This window comes from Nyctereutes procyonoides, unplaced genomic scaffold (genome assembly GCF_905146905.1).
Source record: "Nyctereutes procyonoides isolate TBG_1078 unplaced genomic scaffold, NYPRO_anot_genome, whole genome shotgun sequence".
NCBI classification, from domain to species: Eukaryota; Metazoa; Chordata; class Mammalia; order Carnivora; family Canidae; genus Nyctereutes; species Nyctereutes procyonoides.
In genome coordinates, this window is record NW_026575134.1 from 20,868,702 (window position 1) to 20,887,792 (window position 19,091).

At 32.8% G+C, this 19,091-nt stretch overlaps 1 pseudogene; it reads left to right on the forward strand.

Annotated features, from left to right (window-relative positions):
- Window positions 1-68: 68 nt before the first annotated feature.
- LOC129494155 (multiple coagulation factor deficiency protein 2 homolog) lies at window positions 69-18,857 on the forward strand (annotated as a pseudogene).
- Window positions 18,858-19,091: the final 234 nt, after the last annotated feature.

Below are 19,091 nucleotides of genomic sequence, written 5' to 3' on the forward strand. Positions count from 1 at the left end.
ATTTCCCTAGTTTCTTCTATAATGTTGAATGGATATAAGACGTGAGAGTTGACCCAGGTCAGTAGAACATGCCAGTGGCTTCTATGGATACTCTACCTATAAAAAATATGCCTACGGTGCTTTTGGAAATGAGGGGTGAGAAAGTAAAGTAATGCTCTTTCATTTTTTGGTGGCTAAACTTTTGCTTGTCGTATATACATATTTGCTAATCTTACTTAAATCTTCTTCCTGCCAACTTTAAATTTCTCCTACCTTGTGAAATCTATTAAAGAATAAGAGGGACAAATCCAGTACTGTGCTGCTAAACTATGTCTTAAAAAGAAGAAAAAAATCCTGGTATGTATTATTTACCAAATTCCATACTGTTCATTGATATTCCTGCCATGACTGATTTCAAGCTATAAAAGGTTAGCAACCAGCTTACAGGACTTCCGAATACCTAATATTCTCTCATTACCTTGAATGAGCTCACAACACCCCATTGTTCTAAATTATGAGCTGAAAATAAAGTTTTAGACATATTGGATGGATTGAATATTATCTCGTGAAGTATTATACTAGTAAAGGATTGGTCTTCGATGAGTCAAAATCAGCCTTGGGATAATAAAATTGTTCTGTGAACATGATAGCATAGAAAACATGTAAGATTATAAAGACATTACCCCTCATCTTTAAGCTTATGTGTCTAAGCAGCCATATCTTTAGGATTAGTTTTCAAAATTCATATTAAGTCTAAGGCATCTGATGTCTACTTCAAGTGCTTCATTGGTGGTTTAAAAATCTTTTTATTATTCTGCTACACATCATGAAACATGGATGGGTAACTGGAATGAATTGATGAAAAGATTGGACAGAGTTATTTATGGACACTTTCTCCCTTCTATTCTTTTACTCATGCATTGTTTATGTTGCAATGAGAGTAAAAAATAGTGTTATAAATTAATGTGATTTATGGATATTAATTCTGGGCTTTTTACTATGGAACTCAATTTGCTACATGTGATAGTTTCAGGAATTTTGATTCATAATCCTTTGGGGATTATACTTGCAGGAAATGGTGTCTAGCCAGTTACCTCATTGTCTCTTTAGCCAATCTGGACTTAAATTGGACAAGTTTAATTCAGTTCGTGAAACATGAGTTAGTTTCTCTCTTCTCTACCTGCCCTGAGACAGACCTCTGAGTAGGCAGGTATGGGTTTAAAGATGAAGGTTAATCAGGAGACAATTTACAGCAGTTCTGTTTATTTTACTTAGTCTGGGGTTGGGTTTATTATTATAAGCTTCTTTGACTAAGTCTTTCTACATTTAAGATAAAAGTATTTCTTCTTATTTTCTTTTCTAAGCTTCAAGGTATTATTTACTTACTATAATGTCTATAAAAGCATGGCAAGTGTTAACATATATAAGAAATATATTATGTAAAGTTTTCTCTATATTTATTTTAGTGGCTTATATTGCTTTGTTTAATTTATAATAATAGAAATATAATTTGCTCATGCAAACTTTTTTTTTTTTTACAAACTCACAAGCAGGAATAAACTCTTGTTTTTGGTCAGGATTTCTTAATTTGGGTTCCAAATCAATGCCTATAAAGTTGAATATAAAAGTGTAGGCACACATACATGTGCACATTGTTCTGGAGAGAGAAACCATAGCTTTCATCAGATTCTGCAACAGTTTATGAATCCTCCCTGCCCCCAATTACGAATGATCACATATCTTTTGTATAATGTATGATATTGGTTCTTATCAACTACCATCCTTGGCATTGTAAAAATTGCAGAAGTCTTTATTGAATGCCTTTATTAGATTACAATATATGAGATGCCCTGTTTTTTTTTTTCAAGAGTTTAGAGTAATTTTTATTAAAAAAAATCTGCATTTATAGTGGATTTCATGTTGGAGATGCCCCCTATAGTACTTATAATATAATTGGATTTATTTTCAATTACTTTGCATTTTTTATTCTCAGACCTTAATTTCTTTATAACTCATAGATGTACATTGCTAGCAATCTGGGTTCAAGAATGTTCTATTTTTGTAATGGATTTTATAGTTATATTTTAGAAGTAGATAAAATTCTGGCAGTATATTCTAACCACTTAGAAATGTTTTTAAGTTTTCATATCTCATTCAACATTCTAAGTTGAAAGATCTGCCTTGTTAAAAAAAAATCTAGGGTAATAATAATGGCTAAATAAGAGAAAATTTTTTCCCACAATATATTATAATATACAAATTCCAGACACGATAAATGGTGAATATTACTGTTTATGTGTATTTCAGATCTAGCACTTTATTTCCACATGAAGTATCACTATCTTATTATTTTAAGACCTAACTTTTTTATCTGGGTTAAAAAAATAAGATTCTAACTGGTTTAATGGGCACTGCTTTCTTTATTCTCTAATCTTTCCTTCGTGTATTCTAAATTACTTATACTGTTTGAATGATTCTGATATCCTATCACCCTTTACTTGTAACACTGCTTTTGATCCTTTCTGATTAGAAGATAAAGCCATATCCTTTAGGCTGATATATAGATATCTTCAAATTTTTTTGTCCTAATAATCTACTACATTTTTGAACCTGACTTTTTATTATTTCAACCACTTCAAACTAGATATGCTATTATTTATAGCAAGAAGGTTTTCCCTGACTTATTCAGTTTTGTACTCCAACTAGCACAAGGCTTGGTCATAGGGTTGATAGATAGATAATCTAAAGACATAGGTGATCTCTACTGGGTAATTTTATAACATACTCAAATATAAATAATAGCTAGTCAATAATACATTAAATAAGCCTGTAGAAATGTTATCTTTTTAAAACCTATCTTAAAATATGCAGATGTCTTTGTCTGCTCACTGTCAAGAACATGGAAGTTATGACTTGTTTGGATATCATTTCCCCTTCCTATGCAGTTGGTGGACTGAACTATAGAATTTCTAAGGTTACCTCTGATTTGGTAATAATTTTTGCAAAGAGAAGCATAATATCTCCCTATAGAGATGTGTGTATTATGTAAGTACACATATAAACATAAAAGCTGGTATGGCTTATGGAAAATAGCAAAGACCATTTGCCACAGTCTTTGGGAGTAATTCATAAGTCACACATTTGTAATCATTTCCAGGCAGCATTAATTGGTTTGCCTCTTTTAGCGAGACTAATGTAGTTTGTCAAGAGATTTATATGGATTACAGGACCACTCAACTACAAATCTGAAACTCCTTTCACATCTTGTTACAGAATTTGTTTATTCTATTATGTTTTATTTCAGGCATTCTGCTTTGCTAGAGTTTGCTTTCATCAGAAATTTAGATGGTAAAAATCAGTGTGTTGATATAAATTAGATTTTTTTCCACCATGGTACAGGCTAAAATGATCTGTCCGAAAGAAGCAAGATCCAGTAGAGAAGGTTGACTCAAAATAGAGAGATGATGTTCATGTTGAGTCAGAAATGAAAAAGAATACATTTTAATGGTTGGAATGCTACTATAACATCTTACAATATTACTTATGTTATAGATCGACCTTGGGTAATATTTGCTTGACTTATAAAATTATTTGAATATATATTTATGGAACGTGAAAGAAAGTTCCATGGTAATATACCCTAGGTTGGGCTAGGGACTAAGAATTATTTTACACAGTGACCAGGAGAATATTCATGCTTAAAATAATTCCAGGGTTTGACCATATAAAATATGATTAAAAGCTCCAAAGCAGACAGTTTTAATGAAACTCCAAAAAAAGTGAGAATATTTTAGTCATGAAGGGCATTTGGGGAAAAACTTTCAGCATTAAATAGGAATAGTTTAAAAAAGTACATAGGAATCTCATATTAATTTCCTTTCAATTATTTTACAACTATTATTCCATGATATCTAACATATATACAGAAGTATAAAAAAGTAGTATACTAACTCACCAGACACCCATAACACAATCTTAGTAATTGCCAACTTATTCCCAGTATTGTTTAAACGTACTTACACTTGGTCTTCTCAACTAACTTATTCTGGAGCAAAAGTTACATAATAAAACATCCAACTATTTTATCCATAATAAAATTTCTTAATTCTAAAGGATTCAAAAATTTTCCTTATGGCTAGTTGTTTTTCTTTTTTTTTTTTTTTGGCCTTAAGAAATCTTTCCTTATCTCCAAATTATTTAGATAGTGTCTTAAATTCTTTCTAAAGTGTAGTAATTTTGTTTATTTTTTTAAGATTTTATTTTTTTTAACTATTCTCTACATCCAACAAGGGGCTTGATTTCACAACCCTGAGATCAAGAGTTGCATGCTCTACCAACTGAGCAAGCCAGGCACCCTTAATTTTGTTAATTTTGCCATTTAAGTCTACAAATTCATCTGGGCTTAATTTGGGCTGGGGATCATTCTTGTTTTGTCTATATGCATAACTATTATCCGGTATAATTTATTGAGCCTATCATCCTTTTACCGCTGCTCTGTTATGTCACTTTTGATATAAACTCTTTGTCTATATGTTGTGGATCCTTAGCTAGAATTTTTATTCTATATTCTTGTCTATTTGTCTCCCATGAGCCCATACCACATCATCTTAATCATTGCATTTTATATTAGGTCTTTATTTGAGGTAAACAAAGCCTTGCCACCTTGATTTTTCTTCATCAAACATAATGACAAAGTTATTTATTGTATTCTCTTAGGTTTTTCTTTTTCTTTTTTTCTCTCTCTCTCTCTTTTTGGGAAGAGTTGCCACATTCAGCAGTGTTCCCTTTTCCTTCTGATATTGATAAAATGTAACTTCACTCTTCACCTTCAACCTCCTCAGGTATTGTCATATGTAGATTATAGCCTTCAATTATATTTTAACTTAATGCATCTCACAGTTTTATTATGTAGTATTTTCATTCATTCATTTAAAAATATTCTTTATTCCTTTATTTTCTAAATACCTGTTTGTTTTGACCTCTAGTGTAATTTCTTAAAGTCACAGATAATACTTATCATGATTTCAATCAAATGAAATCTGTTCAGATTTGCTTTATAGACTAATACATGATTAATTATTTTTACACATTCATGTGTGCTCAAAAATGTATATTCAGTAATTGTTGATTGTAGTATTTATATATTCTACATATCAATATGGTCAGGACTTAATTTCAGCTATTATATTTTTAATTTCTAGATATATTTGATATGTTCTCAGATATTCTATATTACTTATATAGTCTCTAATATAACCTGACCAAAGTTCAAACTTGATATTTATATTCCTTGAACTTAATAGGGATACTTATTTTGCAGTTTGTTTTTGAAAATTTCTGTAGTTACTGTGTTTCTGTTTATGCTCTTTGTGGTTTTGTTGCTTTTTGGTTTTGACATCTTATTTTCTCATGTGCCTAGCTATATTTAATCATGTGGTGTTCGCTAGATTGAAAATTGTTAGAAATAATTGGAGGCTCCAGATATTGTATCTTCTCACAGAGAGAATTTAAATTTCTTTCTGCTAGGCCCTTGGGAGCATTACCAGTCCCACACCACTTTAATCCAATGTTTTGTTTTCTTTGGATCAGGAAGATCCAAATTGTATTATGATGATTTTGTACAGCTAATGCAAAACTTCTTGACTATAAAATCAAGCAAGGGAGAAATTTTCTATAACTTTTCAAACAAATGGCTATTTTAATTCAAACATATCTTACTGTATTAGCTCAGTTACATAGGGAGCATCATAGTAATGTGAATGAAGGCATGGATATGACTTCCTATGTGGATTTCAAAGTCCACCTGTTTGAAATCAAACAGTATATTCCACACAAATCCATCCTATACATCATTGATTTTCTCTTTATTTCCATACTAACAAGGTTTATGAGGCATTGTGAATCAGTCTTCCACTGTTAAACTTAGTAACTTTCTGTTTTCAGTAATCATCCAGACTTCTAATCTCTGCATTCAGGATGTCCCATGCTCACATATTTTACATTATCTACAATGAGCTTCATTTTCCTGACATAAATCTAGCTTCCAGCTTCACTACCTTCTCAGCATTTCCCAGAATAGAGTACATTCTTCCTAAGTAATTCTATACCTTCTCCCTGCAAAGCTTTTCTTCTCTTAAAAAAAATCTATTCTTAAAGAAGTACATTATCATTTTCCTTCTCTATTTATAGAGAAGTCATTGCGTATCTCAGCCCAAATAAATTTTCCTTATTTTCAACCTCAAAGTTATGTAACAATTGGACTATCATTTGACATTGTATAACATTTATTTAATTTGGTTTTTTTTAAGATTTTTTTATTTATTCATGAGAGACACAGAGAGAGAGAGGCAGAGACAGGCAGAGGGAGAAGCAGGCTCCCTGCAGGGAGCCCCACGCGGGACTCGATCCTAGGACTCCAGGATAATGCCCTGGGCTGAAGGCGGCTCTAAACCGCTAAGGCACCAGGGCTGCCCTATTTAATTTGTTCTAAGTGTATATCTTCCAGTGAGACTGTATGCTTTTCAAGGAAATAAACTTTTATTTTTGCAAACCTTATTGAGTGCTATATACACAAGGAAACCTTATGAGTGTTCATTTAAACAGAGAAAAGCATCCTATGTAAAGAACAGAATTATTAAGAATCTAAACTAAATAATATCCAAAAGGCCTATAAAAATGATTAACATTCATATTTACCTTGACTCAAAATTAGTGTCTAACACCTCTAACAAATTTTCCTGACTTTGATGATGGAAATTCTAATTTATTCTAATGTAAGTAACTATTCCATTGTCTTTTATTGCCAAAATATAAAAATAACTCCTGTAAGGGTTCCCAAATATTTTCTACATTTATGACTAATTCGGACTACTTTAGAATTATATTTCATCACTAAGTATTTATTGCAGTTGTAGTTTTTGTGGAAAAAGTTGGATGTACTGTGGTTCAAGGAAACATATGAATTACGACTATTGTAGTGGCTGACAGCTGACTAGCTTTATTCCCACCTAATTCATCAGTAACTTCAATAAGTAGCTGGAAAGTCATAGGTTCCTGAATCCCTTGAAACACATCATACTGGAAATTCTGAGTGGTGGCCAGAGAAGGAGGCTCAACACCTAGTCTCTGAAGTGCAAATTGATTATTTGTATTTCCTGAGAAAGATGAGGTAATAAAACAGAAATAAAAGTACATTATATATTACTTCTATTGTCTGGTTTAAGTTCTTGCTTTAAAATATGTTTCATGATAATATGCTTCTAACAGTTATAAAATATCTTACATGGGTATCTTGTAAAATAGCACAGAAGTGACTTACTTAAAATCTAATGTCTTACCACTTTCAATTGAATATCTCAGCTGTTCCTGTGGAAAATCTTTATCTGAACAGTTGAGCTGAATAAAAGGAATCCTAGTAGGGGAATAAATCTGAATTTCCAAATGTGGTGGATTTCATACAAGAGGTTCATCATTTATATTCAATAATACAAAAATATTCTCTGTTTTAGCTTATGTCTTAAAAATCTTGCCATATCTGGTCGATTTCTTGTTTCTTTTTATTAGTCATCATTTTCACCTTTATAATATCATTCGAGCATACTTTTACAATCCATTTTAATTATTTTACATTTGAACACTATATATTAGTGTTTTATCACAGAAGCATTGTTGTTTGGGGTTTTCCAGCAGTATAGTCCATGTTCCATTCTTAATTTTATGAAATGAGGAATTAATTTTTTTTAAAGTAAGGTCTACTCCCAACATGTGGCTTGAACTCACAACCTTCAGATCAAGAGTCACATGCTCTGCAATTGGACAGCCAGATGCCCTATAAATGAGGATTTAATTTTTTAAAATGTTTATTTCCTGCATAATTTTTCCAAGACAGGTACTCATGATATTCATGAGATTGCTAAATTTTAAAATTAGATCAGAAACTAAATGCTATTTATTCTGTTTCCCTTTAATCCAGAAGATACATGCCATCAAGTCTCCTCTTAAACAATTACTCAAAACGGGTGCTTACTACATAAAACATATTTCACTATTGGACTTATTAGAAATATTATTTTTTTAACTCAAGCATTTTCTTCAGTTTAGGAAAATGAAGTGCCTAATTTCATTTATGCTTTCCTTCCTTTCCTTAGTAATATTTCTTAAACATTCTTGGGTTCCTTCAGTTTGAAGTCAGTTCCCTAAGGAGTCATGTGAGAGTGCAGAAAAAATTCCACTCTCTCTTTTGTCTTTCTTCCCAATGCATTGCAGCTTGCTTTGTTGGATTGTCCAGTGGAGATCATAAAGGGGTACTGTTAATATTTAAACACTGGTTCACTAAGTACTGGTTTCTTTAAAATTAAAGCCTTGATAACCATATTACCCTGTAAATGAATCGTCCTTAGTTTCCCTTTCTCCTTCCAAATATAACCCAAAGTAGGGAAAGATAGTATTGGTTCTTTCACAATTTCTCATAATTCTTTGTAATAGCAACTAATAATAACTATAATTAATACTTATTAAATGCTAGACTCTAAAATACCTACATTAATATATTTTAACTCCCCATGAAAAATGTAGTATTATTATTATCCTAAAATGGAAAGTGAAAAGAGATAAAATCGCTTAGACAGCTATAAAGTGTATAGGAACCAGAATTCTAAAATATCTCCAGAGCCCAAGCTTTTCACCTGAGAATACTAGTTTTCTATTTAATCATAATCAGTGTTTACACTATTACAATACCAGTCTACTGTGTTATGTGTTCTCATATAAAGTCCCTTCCACTCTTTAAAAGATATTCTGAATGATATTAATTCATTGAAAGAGGATTTTTCTTCATCTTTTAAAGGATGGTTCAGTTTTATGCACTCAAAGTATTTCCATTCTGAGAAACTATGGTTTGTGTTTTGTAACTTCTTCATATTTGAGCTGAAATTTTAACAAAATCCCAAATAGATTTTTCTTGCTAACTAGACATTTTTAATTAGCCAAATGCATTTTAAGTTTTATAAACTGAACGTTGGTTATAAAACAATATATTTTGAATATAAATGTAGACATCTGTGTTTGTCTATGAGGGAAAAAGTCATTGTCCAGTATTCAATCTAAATTTTCATTTTTTTCTTTTTGTTTTTTTTCCATTGTTGTGGACAAGAAAAATATAGAGAGATATATTTGAAGAAAATGCACATATAAAACTGGATATAGAAAAGATATTGGAGGCACAAACAAAAATATCTATATAGTATATATGTGTCTATGTGTATATACTGTGCATGTATATATGTGTATATATGTATATAAACAACAAATTATATATATACACACAAAAGTACTATATATAGTGTGTATACATATATAGTAGCAAATATGCTATATGTAACACAAAATATAGCAATATATATAGCTAAACATACACAAACACATGCACACACATACACTCACACATGCATATCTATTCTCAGTGGCTCAAATCCTGTGATTGCCAAATAGCCAAGATAGTTTAGATGCTCAAAACTGGATGTTGGCAGAGTTCTTCACCTCTACAACTTTGCACAACATTCTCTCTTCACGGAAGATTCTTGTTCTACCACTTATTTTCCTATTGGATTTGTTCATTCAAATACCTTTTTCCTCTATTCTCAAGTTACTCATTTGTGAAATAAAACAGATATAGTCCAGATATACTGGACTACTAATACTATTGATTTGAATATGCAATAGTACTTTAATAAAGAATAGATAGGAAAATGTATTACTTAACTTTAAAGTGTTTGACAGGAAAGTGGTATAAAATAATACTTAGGAATCTGATGGCTTTATTTTGAATGTCCTAATATAGTACCATCATTGCAGGAATAGTGTGAATTAATGAAGAGACAACCAGGGTCGTTGAAGAATTTTGAGAAAAAAAAAAAGAAGCTCTCTGCAGTTCAAGGACAAGATTAAATGTAAAGACATGAGATAATTAATTGAGTTGAAATTATTCATGAATTTTCTTGTAAAGTTTTTTACCTTTAAAAATTAATCCATCTCACAATATTAATGAACAATTAACAAACCGAAAGATAGTAAAAGCATTACCGGAAAGGATAAAAGGTAAGGACCAACACACAGTCCAGTCCTCAGATGGAAGCTGTCTAAATAGTTTAATAAAAAAAATCTTCCCATGATAATCTGAGGCTTTTATTTATTGGTGGCTTCCGAGTTCATCTCTTGACCTTTTTCCTACACCTGCAATTTTCAACAATCTTTGAAACCTCCATTATGTTTTTGAACTTGAAGAACATGTTGGAAAGAAGAGTTCTTCCTTTTCAAACATTGTTATGGCCAGCCTTTAAGTTAGTTTTTAACACTGAGCACAAGGGGACTGTGCCAAGCTTGAATCATCAGCTCCTATTTCTGGGGTGTTGTTTCTATGGCTTGGCATTTAATATATTATGCCAATGTTCCTTGTCAGAATTAATTTTGGCAAAAGACCATCATTATACTGACTAACTGAATCTCCAGTTACAGAATAATGTAGCACATTCACTTTTCTAAATGTTCCCAATTAAAATATTAGAAGTATAGCTATTGAATTATGGAAATTTCCTCAATCCGAAGTCTTACAAGAGAGAGAAAAACTAAGTTTTAGTTGTTTTTATATTTCAAAAATGTAAAATTATTGAGCTTTTAGAATGTAAGAAGCTCTTTCCACTAAGAAAAAAAAAATGGTAGTTAATGTTTCACCTGCTTTCAATACAAAATATATAAATAAAACAAGGTAACATAATCCATAACACTATTGCTCATAATCTAGAATTTTGCAATATGTATTTATTAACTAAAATTCAATAACTAAAAACAAACAACTAATTTATCTGGGAAATTCTTCCAAATCTATTCCCAATTATAAACAAATAAGATTATCTTTAAGAAATAAGGAGAAGTTGGCTAGAAGGCTTTACGTCTGAGGATAACTGCTTGGATACTGTGGGCAGCAATGGTATTGGTGACCATGAGATCTCAGTGGCCGCTCAGAACCCTTTCCCATGTGGTCTGCTCCAGGCTGTTTGAGCTCCAGGTGCCAGACTGAGGAGCCTGGAGGGAGCTTCTCCCATCCTGGCAACATGGGCCTGGATGAGAATATAGTGCATGATCAAGAGCATACCATGAAGCATCGAAAAGATGTCATTAACAAACCAGAGGTGGAGATGTCTCCGCAAGACCTGCAGCTCTGTTATTTAAAATGCTTGATTATGATGGCGATAATTTATGGGATGGCCTAGACCTTTCCATAGCCATCACTCAGGTCCATTAAGACAAAGAGAATGAATAGACACCACCAAAGAGTGAAGCTGAGCTGATTAACTTGATGGTGTTTTGAGAAAGGAAGATAAGAACAATAATGAATATATTGACCATGTTGAATTTGCAAAATCACTGCAGGTGACTTTGTTTGGCCATCTAGTTATATGTAAATGTCACCCATTATAGTGTGATCGAACACTTTGGGTAATGCAAAATAATGCATTTGAACTACTGCTACAGTATTTTAGTATAAACCTGTAGCAGTTTATTACACTAGAGTGAGAAAGAGAAATCAAGATAAATAGAAGAGAAATTGGACACATTGTAGTCCTCAAGTACTGTTAAATCTCTTATTGGACAAGGGTTTGGTGAATGAATCCTTTTAAGAATGATGGATAACTGAGGCAGCCTGGGTGGCTCAGCGGTTTAGCGCTGCCTTCAGCCCTGGGCCTGATCCCGGAGACCCCGATCAAGTACCACCTCCGGCTCCCTGCATGGGGTCTGCTTCTCCCTCTGCCTGGATCTCTGCCTTTCTCTCTCTCTCTCTCCCTCTCTCTCTCTCTCTCTCTCGTCTCTCATGACTAAATAAATAAAATCTTAAAAAAAAAAAAACAAGAATGTTGGATAACTGGATCAGAGTAATCAGGAACTTGACTATGCAATACCCCTCCTCTCTTGGTTTTTATTCATGTTACCTGAAAAGTGAGACAGACTGCCAAGTGGACATGCTTCTCAGTAACAGTGAAGGAATGGTATGGATGCCAAATGCTTCCCCTGGTGTGTCTCGTGTCTTCAGGTAAATGAGGTCAGGATTTTGCAAAGTTCCCTGGGCCCTAGGCAAGTGAGTTTTAGAATATTTCAAAAGCCACAATATAAGAAGAATGTCAGATACCAAGTTCGGGAGCTATAGTCAAAGATTCTGTATCTTCTGGCCCTTTGGAAACGATACACCACTAACCTAAGTGATTAGCGTTATTTTAGTTTTTCAGTATTTAATAAAACTGCTGCCTTTTATTTTATTTATTTTATGTCTTTTTAGGAGACATGTCAACTTAGGAGAGACCTTAAATTGAAAAATGTTCTTTATTCTAATCCTTAGCAAGTGTTTTAGCTTTCCTAATATTTGTATTTAACCCTTATTTCTAGGGTTTGTTTTTGTGGTTTAGAAACTATTAGGAATGCAAGGACTTTATCCTTTCCGTTTGGTGCAACAGGAGTGAAGCTACTAACTGGTCTTGCCTAAGTGAGGAGAAGATCAAGCCCAGAGATAACCTGATGCAAGATATATTTAGAAGGAATGGCATTTAAAGTACATCTTCTAGCTTAAATATGTAAATTATTTCAGGTCAGGAAAGATTAGAAAAGGCCTGAGAACTTTTAACACTGTGAATCTCAGTAATGGTTGAAACTTATAATTGTAATTCATAATTTGGCTTACTGGTTGTGGTAGACATGCTGTGATAGAAAACCTGAAATGATGGTTGAATGAGGAAAAACTGCATAAAATTTTCTGTAAGACATATAGAGACCTATTTTCTTTATTAAAGTATTCTTATAAGTAAATAAGTTATTTACTTATAATTATCCTTATAAGTAAATAAAATTGCACAAGTAACTGTGCAATCAGAATTGAATTGTAAACTATTGTTATAATACCTAGTTATTTTGAAAGATGTATATAATAAATCCTGGATGTATATAAAACTGATGAAACAAACAAACAAAAAGAAGAAATAAGAAAAAGTCTTTTTTAATTACTCTCTTGCTAGTGTTGAAACCAAAGCTATCTATATTTTCTTATTTTTTTATTTCGGAAATTATTCTCAATATAGAAGTTGTAATTCTTAAAGATATTTAATATCTTTATTTTACATTCTAGAGATAGATTTTCCTTAAATGTAGAATGTATATTGTTAAAATACAAATAAGGTAAATTCTCAGACCCTAGCTATGAACCATTTTCTTAATATAAATTGCAGTTAAATGAAAAAATCTCAAATGGGAACTTAACTAAGTTAAGCAAAATTTCTAATAGTAACTATGCTATACTAATAGTAATAGTGACTTCTAATCGTAATGCCATGCTAATGTGGGTGCTATAAGCTGATTCTTATTATGCAAAACAGAATAGTAATATAAAATAATAAAACTAAGAATTAACTCTGCAAGAGGAAATTAAAAGCTTATGTATCTTTAAACGGGGAATTCTCTCACCTTCAGGGAAGGTGTGAGTCTTTAATTTCTAATTTAAAAAGCTAGCCAATTATTTGCATGAATATTCATGCGATTCATGGAAAGAAAAACAGTTATGTATTGTCCAAAGTGTTTTTAAAATCTTGCTTTTCATAGATAGATGAAACAAATAATGATAGTATTCATGAAATGTTGGGATGCCTGGTTGGGGCTCATTTAAGCAATCAATTCTTGATTTCAGCCTAGGGCACAATCTCAGGGTCATGGGATAGAGCCCCACCACATGGAGCCCTGCCTTGGGCTCTTCTCTGGGAATGGAGCCTCCCTGGGTTTCTCTCTGTTCTTCCTCTCATGTGCACATGTGCATGTGTGGATACTCTCTTTCTCAAATAAAAGAAAGAAGAAAGAAGAAGAAAGAAAGAAAGAAAGAAAGAAAGAAAGAAAGAAAGAAAGAAAGAAAGAAAATATGTAAAGACTTTTAAAATATACATTCTGCAAACTTTATCACATGCAAGTTTGTGAAAAGTTCTTCAAGTTTTCATTTTTAGTCCCTATATATATTTATACACACCAAAAGAGAGAGAGAGAGAGAGAGAGAAAGAGAGAAAGAGAATGATGAATTCACCAAATGGGGCAGAGTGATTTGCAAAATTTCCATTTTGTAAAATGATAAATTCTAGTGACAAATTACACTGTGTTTTATGTAATTTTAATTGTATTTTATACAAAGCCTCTCAACAACTAATCTGTCATCAAAAGTGAAGCATACTAATACCTTAAAAAGATTACAAACAATTCTATTACGATTTTATTTGTTTATTTGAGAAGGAGAGAGAGAGAACACATGCAGGGTGTGGTGGGGAGGGATAGAGAGAGAAGGAGAAGCAAACTCCCCATTGAGCAAAGAGCCTGTCATAGCTCCATCCCAGGGGCTAAACCTAATAACCCAGAGATCATGACCTGAGCTGAAGGAGATGTTTAACTAGCTGAGCCACCCAGGCACCCTATTTAGGTAGCTATTAAAAAGAATCATCTGGGACACACATTGAAATATCTCTTCAAAAAAATAATAATAATAAAAAAGAAATATCTCTTCAAGTTAAATATTAATATAACTTACAAATTTAAAAATTTCAAAAGGAAATTCCGGGGGAAAATGGTGATGCTTACGCAGAGACTGTTGGGAATAATTCTTAAAAATTTTAATCAAAGTGCATAATTTTTACCCTACAATGTTTCTCAATACCTTGACTATGTACACCAGTAATTCCTCAGTCAGTGAGTTGTTGCAGAATTACCTTCGTAGATTAGTTTAAGTAGTCAGAAAGTCTGCTTGAGAATTTTGCTTTGTGCCATAATCAAACCAGTTTCCCTGAAGGTCTGTGCTGCAGTAAATAAGTTGATTTTAGATAAAATATGATGATTAATGTATTCATGTTCTCTACATAATCAATATTTTATGATGAAGACAGAAAGAAAAAGAGAAATTGGTACTCAAATTTATAAGTGAATGCTAAAGCTAGACAGGACCATATCAGCACTGAGGTCCTGAATCTCAGACCTGAAGCTAAGAAAGCTGAACCTAACTAAGCATTGTAAGCCAGGTTCCATGAAGAAGATTATGGTGGTTTTTAATGGATAGTTATCCCTTCCTCAAAGCAGAAAAAGTAAATCTTTTTGGAAGAAAGTGTACCTAATTTTCACTCCAGTGTTCCCTAAGAGTGAGATCATTCACTTTGAGTGAAGAGCAAAGATCACATAGAGAAAAAAGACTAATGAGAGAGCATTTGCCGAAACAACCAACAAGAGGGCATTTCCAATGAACTCTAACTGTTGGCAGAGATCCCCATCCATCCTCAGTGGTGTCTGGTTTCCCTGACGTCGTCAGAGAGATTCCTATTCCATCTTGTGGCAGAATGAGCATATCTGAGCTAAGAAATGAAGAATCTGGGTCATTTTCTTCTGTTGAATAGGGAAACATAGATAAATTGCCATTTGTTCCTCAACTCCTGGGGTTCCAGACAAGTATGTCTTCTTAAAAACTTTGAGAGTTCTCTTTTGGTTGCTTTCTGTGTTATTCTGGGGTTTACAGTTGTGTTTAAGAAGAGAAGGGCAGGAAGAAAGAGGATTATGACATTTTGACTGGAAGTTAACAAGCCAGTTTTGAAAATGTACCTAATAATTAGTCTATTCTTGAAAATTTCCAGAGACAGAAGGCTGGGAGAACATTCTGGAAGTTGGAGCATCTTAACTTGTAATCACTTCCAGGGTATGTTTTGCCCAATCATAAATTTCCCATTCACATTCACCAAACTTAATTTTTTTCCCTCTCTGTGAAAAAAAAAATGAGGCTAACAAATTTGTCCTGTTATTTTTTTCACTATAAAATCACATTGAGATTTTTTTTTATCTTTGTAAAAAAGTTAATTTCATATTCTTTCTACAAATAGTGTATCCTGAGCTTACAAAGTTTCTGTGAGACAACTTTGGCCAAAACTTGTGTCCATTTACTTTCATATAGTCCTATGAAATGTCTGCCCCCCGCCAAAAAGGGAAAGAAATGTCTGCGCAAACCAGTGATTCTGCTTCAAATGAAACAAAGGAGCTATGAATTGATCTCATTATTGCATCATTTCAGCTATACAAAGATCTGTATGGAAGTCAAATTTACCCTATTTTCATCCTATGGGAATCTCAAAAAAAAGATTGAGATTGATATAAAATTTGATCCAAAACCCATGACAGTCAGAGAGTGCAAAGCAGAAATAAAGGTAAGTGTGTTCTAGAGGGATCATTTTACAAGCCAGTCAATGGACTTTTCTTTTTTTTTTTTTTTTTGGACTTTTCATTTAGAAAAAAAAAAATCTCTTCAAAACATGAGCACACAATGAAAAATTTCAAAACACAAGCAGAAATAACTCCTTAGGAAATGATAGAATTATCTGAAAGGGACAATATGTAAGTATGCTTAAATTTGCTAAAATAAAATTTTTAAATATTATAAATTATAAGCAAAGCATAAGCCCTATTAAAAATACAAGACTTGATAAATGTCATTTTTTTCTTTCATGTGGAAATAATAGTAAAGATCATGTAAAAATATAATTTTATATAAGGGTAGGGTTTATGCTAATTGTATTTTATGATCTTATCATTGACATCTTCTCTGCCTTAGTAATTATGAGCAAATACAATAAATAAATAATTTCCCAAATATGACCTCTCTATTCTCTCTATATAGAGGCAACTCCTTAGAAATTAAGATAAATTTGCTACCATTGTACAGTTTTACTTGAAAGGAAACATAAACACTCACCCACAATACCACACAATACAGGAAACCAATGAAAGTAATGTTTTTTCTCTCCCCCCACCCCCTTCTGTCTCATACTGGTTTATTTTGCAAAATAACAAGACAAGGTAAGAATCTGTATAAGGTTTACTAAGAGAGTGAGAAATAGTACTTCAATTATTCGTTAAATCTTCCCCTTTAGTTCAACCATAATTTTTAGAAATTAGGATAAAAGACTGGATTATAGCCCTTAAATGGCATAGTGGGATTCAAAAGCCATGCCTTTATTATGTTTTTCTTCTTAGTTTATGGGATCAATTTTCCACATGGTATTTGCAGTTCTTACAGGAAAGTTTGTATTTTGGCTTTCTCTCTTGTAAAACACATGTTCTTGAGTTCTTGGAATCTGATTGAACATCCTCTGTCTCAGAGGATGCCCAGAAGGCCGTTTTTATGTTATCTCTGGGGGTTATACACGCACAGCCTCCAGCCAGAGACTGGGCTTTAATTATTTTAACTTAAGAGAGCTTTTCAGTTGTGGGTGGGCACAGACATAATTTTCCCTTTGTCTTTTTTTCCCCATATAGATTGGTTTTGAGCCAAAATAACAAAAAAAGTAAGAGTAATACTTCCCGCCCATGCTTTCATCATGCTGTTAAGATTTCTGCATCGCGAAAAGAAAAAGTAAAGTAGTTTGGATTAAACAACAATAGCATTGAAAATAGAAGCAAATTCATATTCAGGTTCAAAGAAATAACAAAAATAAAACCCAAACCCCCCCAGACTTTATTTCTGCATTTTCTAGTCTTAGCCAAAGAATAAAAAGAGAAAACTCCGAAAGAAAAGCTCTTGTGTGGGTATATGTATCCAACGTTGCTGTCATGCTAATGTTCAGAATCTCATGAGAAATCTTGGTTTCCATAGTGAGTGCAATTGTATGTCTGACACACTGCACTAATATAAGATGGTATGAACGTTGACAGACTATACAGAAAGCGAAAAGGCACTGAAGCCAACATAAGAGTATCTGCTAAATCATAATCTGGAATTTCCTTTGTTATGGTCTGGCAAATTTCCCATTATCAAACTAGAGTAAAAATAGTAGTACTACTGGGGATTATCCAGTATTAACTTGTCCAAATTTTTTTCTTGCCCCTTAAGCTTCCAATACCGTTTGCCTCTTTAAGTATCTGACCCTGTCCACGCTAATGAATAATCAAGAGCATTCAAGATTAAGACCTTTATTTTTTCCTTTAAATTAAAACTTTATATGGCCATTTGTCCATTTTTAATAAAAATATACTGCGTATGTACCATAATTTACCCTTTACAAAGTAGAATTTCTCAAGCATGCTTCAGAGCAGCTGTGAAAGTTAGATGGGAAAGAAACTATTCTGCTTGTTTGATGAAAAAGGAAACAGAGGTGCAGAGTAGTAAATGGCTTGGCTAAGTAACTAGTCTTAGTGATCAAACTACGGATTTCTGCCTACCAGCCTACGGAATCTGGAGTCAGAATTTTGAGTCAAAATCCTGTCCCCGTCACATCTTCCTGGGCAAGGAACCCCTGAGTTCCTTAACTGTAAAATTTTAATACAAACTTCCTGTGTTTAGATTTTTGTGAGATAAAAGATTTATGATATGCAAAGCATTTAGGACAGCACTTGTATAATACATTCTTAATAAATGCTAACTATTGTTATTATTTCTTAAGAAATAATGATTTTTTTCAGTTGTGTGAAACCTTAGTACTCTTACTTGTAACTTAGATTCCTTCCCCCATGCAAACAATTTACCCACGCCCTACCTTGAATCTTTTTGTTTCTTTCTACCAACATGATCAGGACTCTCGTTATAGGAGAAAGCAGTCATTGTTAATCCCTCAATCATCATCTTTTTCTCCCTCACTTTTACCCCCCCCTTTTTGTTTTTCAAAAGACACACACCATTTGACTTTCCAGCTGGAAACGACCTGTTAGTTCCATCACTCTTGTTTTTACAGGTTAGGCACATAAAGCACAGAGCATTGAGTGCTTTGTGCAAGGAGAAACAAGGCACCAACATAGAGGAGCAGACCAAAGCCCTGAAACCTGGTCAGGTCCCTTGAAGAGACCAGTGGTCTTTCACACACCCATACTTTTCCTGCTCCCACTTGTATGCTGCAACTTACTCACCAGTTTCCTGACTTTGGGATTTTGTTCCATAACTAAAAATTAAGACTTTGACTCACTCTTTTCAGCATGTAAAACTCTTTGATTTTCTTTTGCATATTTGCCTTTGAATGTAATGCACAATATTGAGTTTCCTGCTTTATTCCTCCTTTTAAAATGCATTCTTTTAT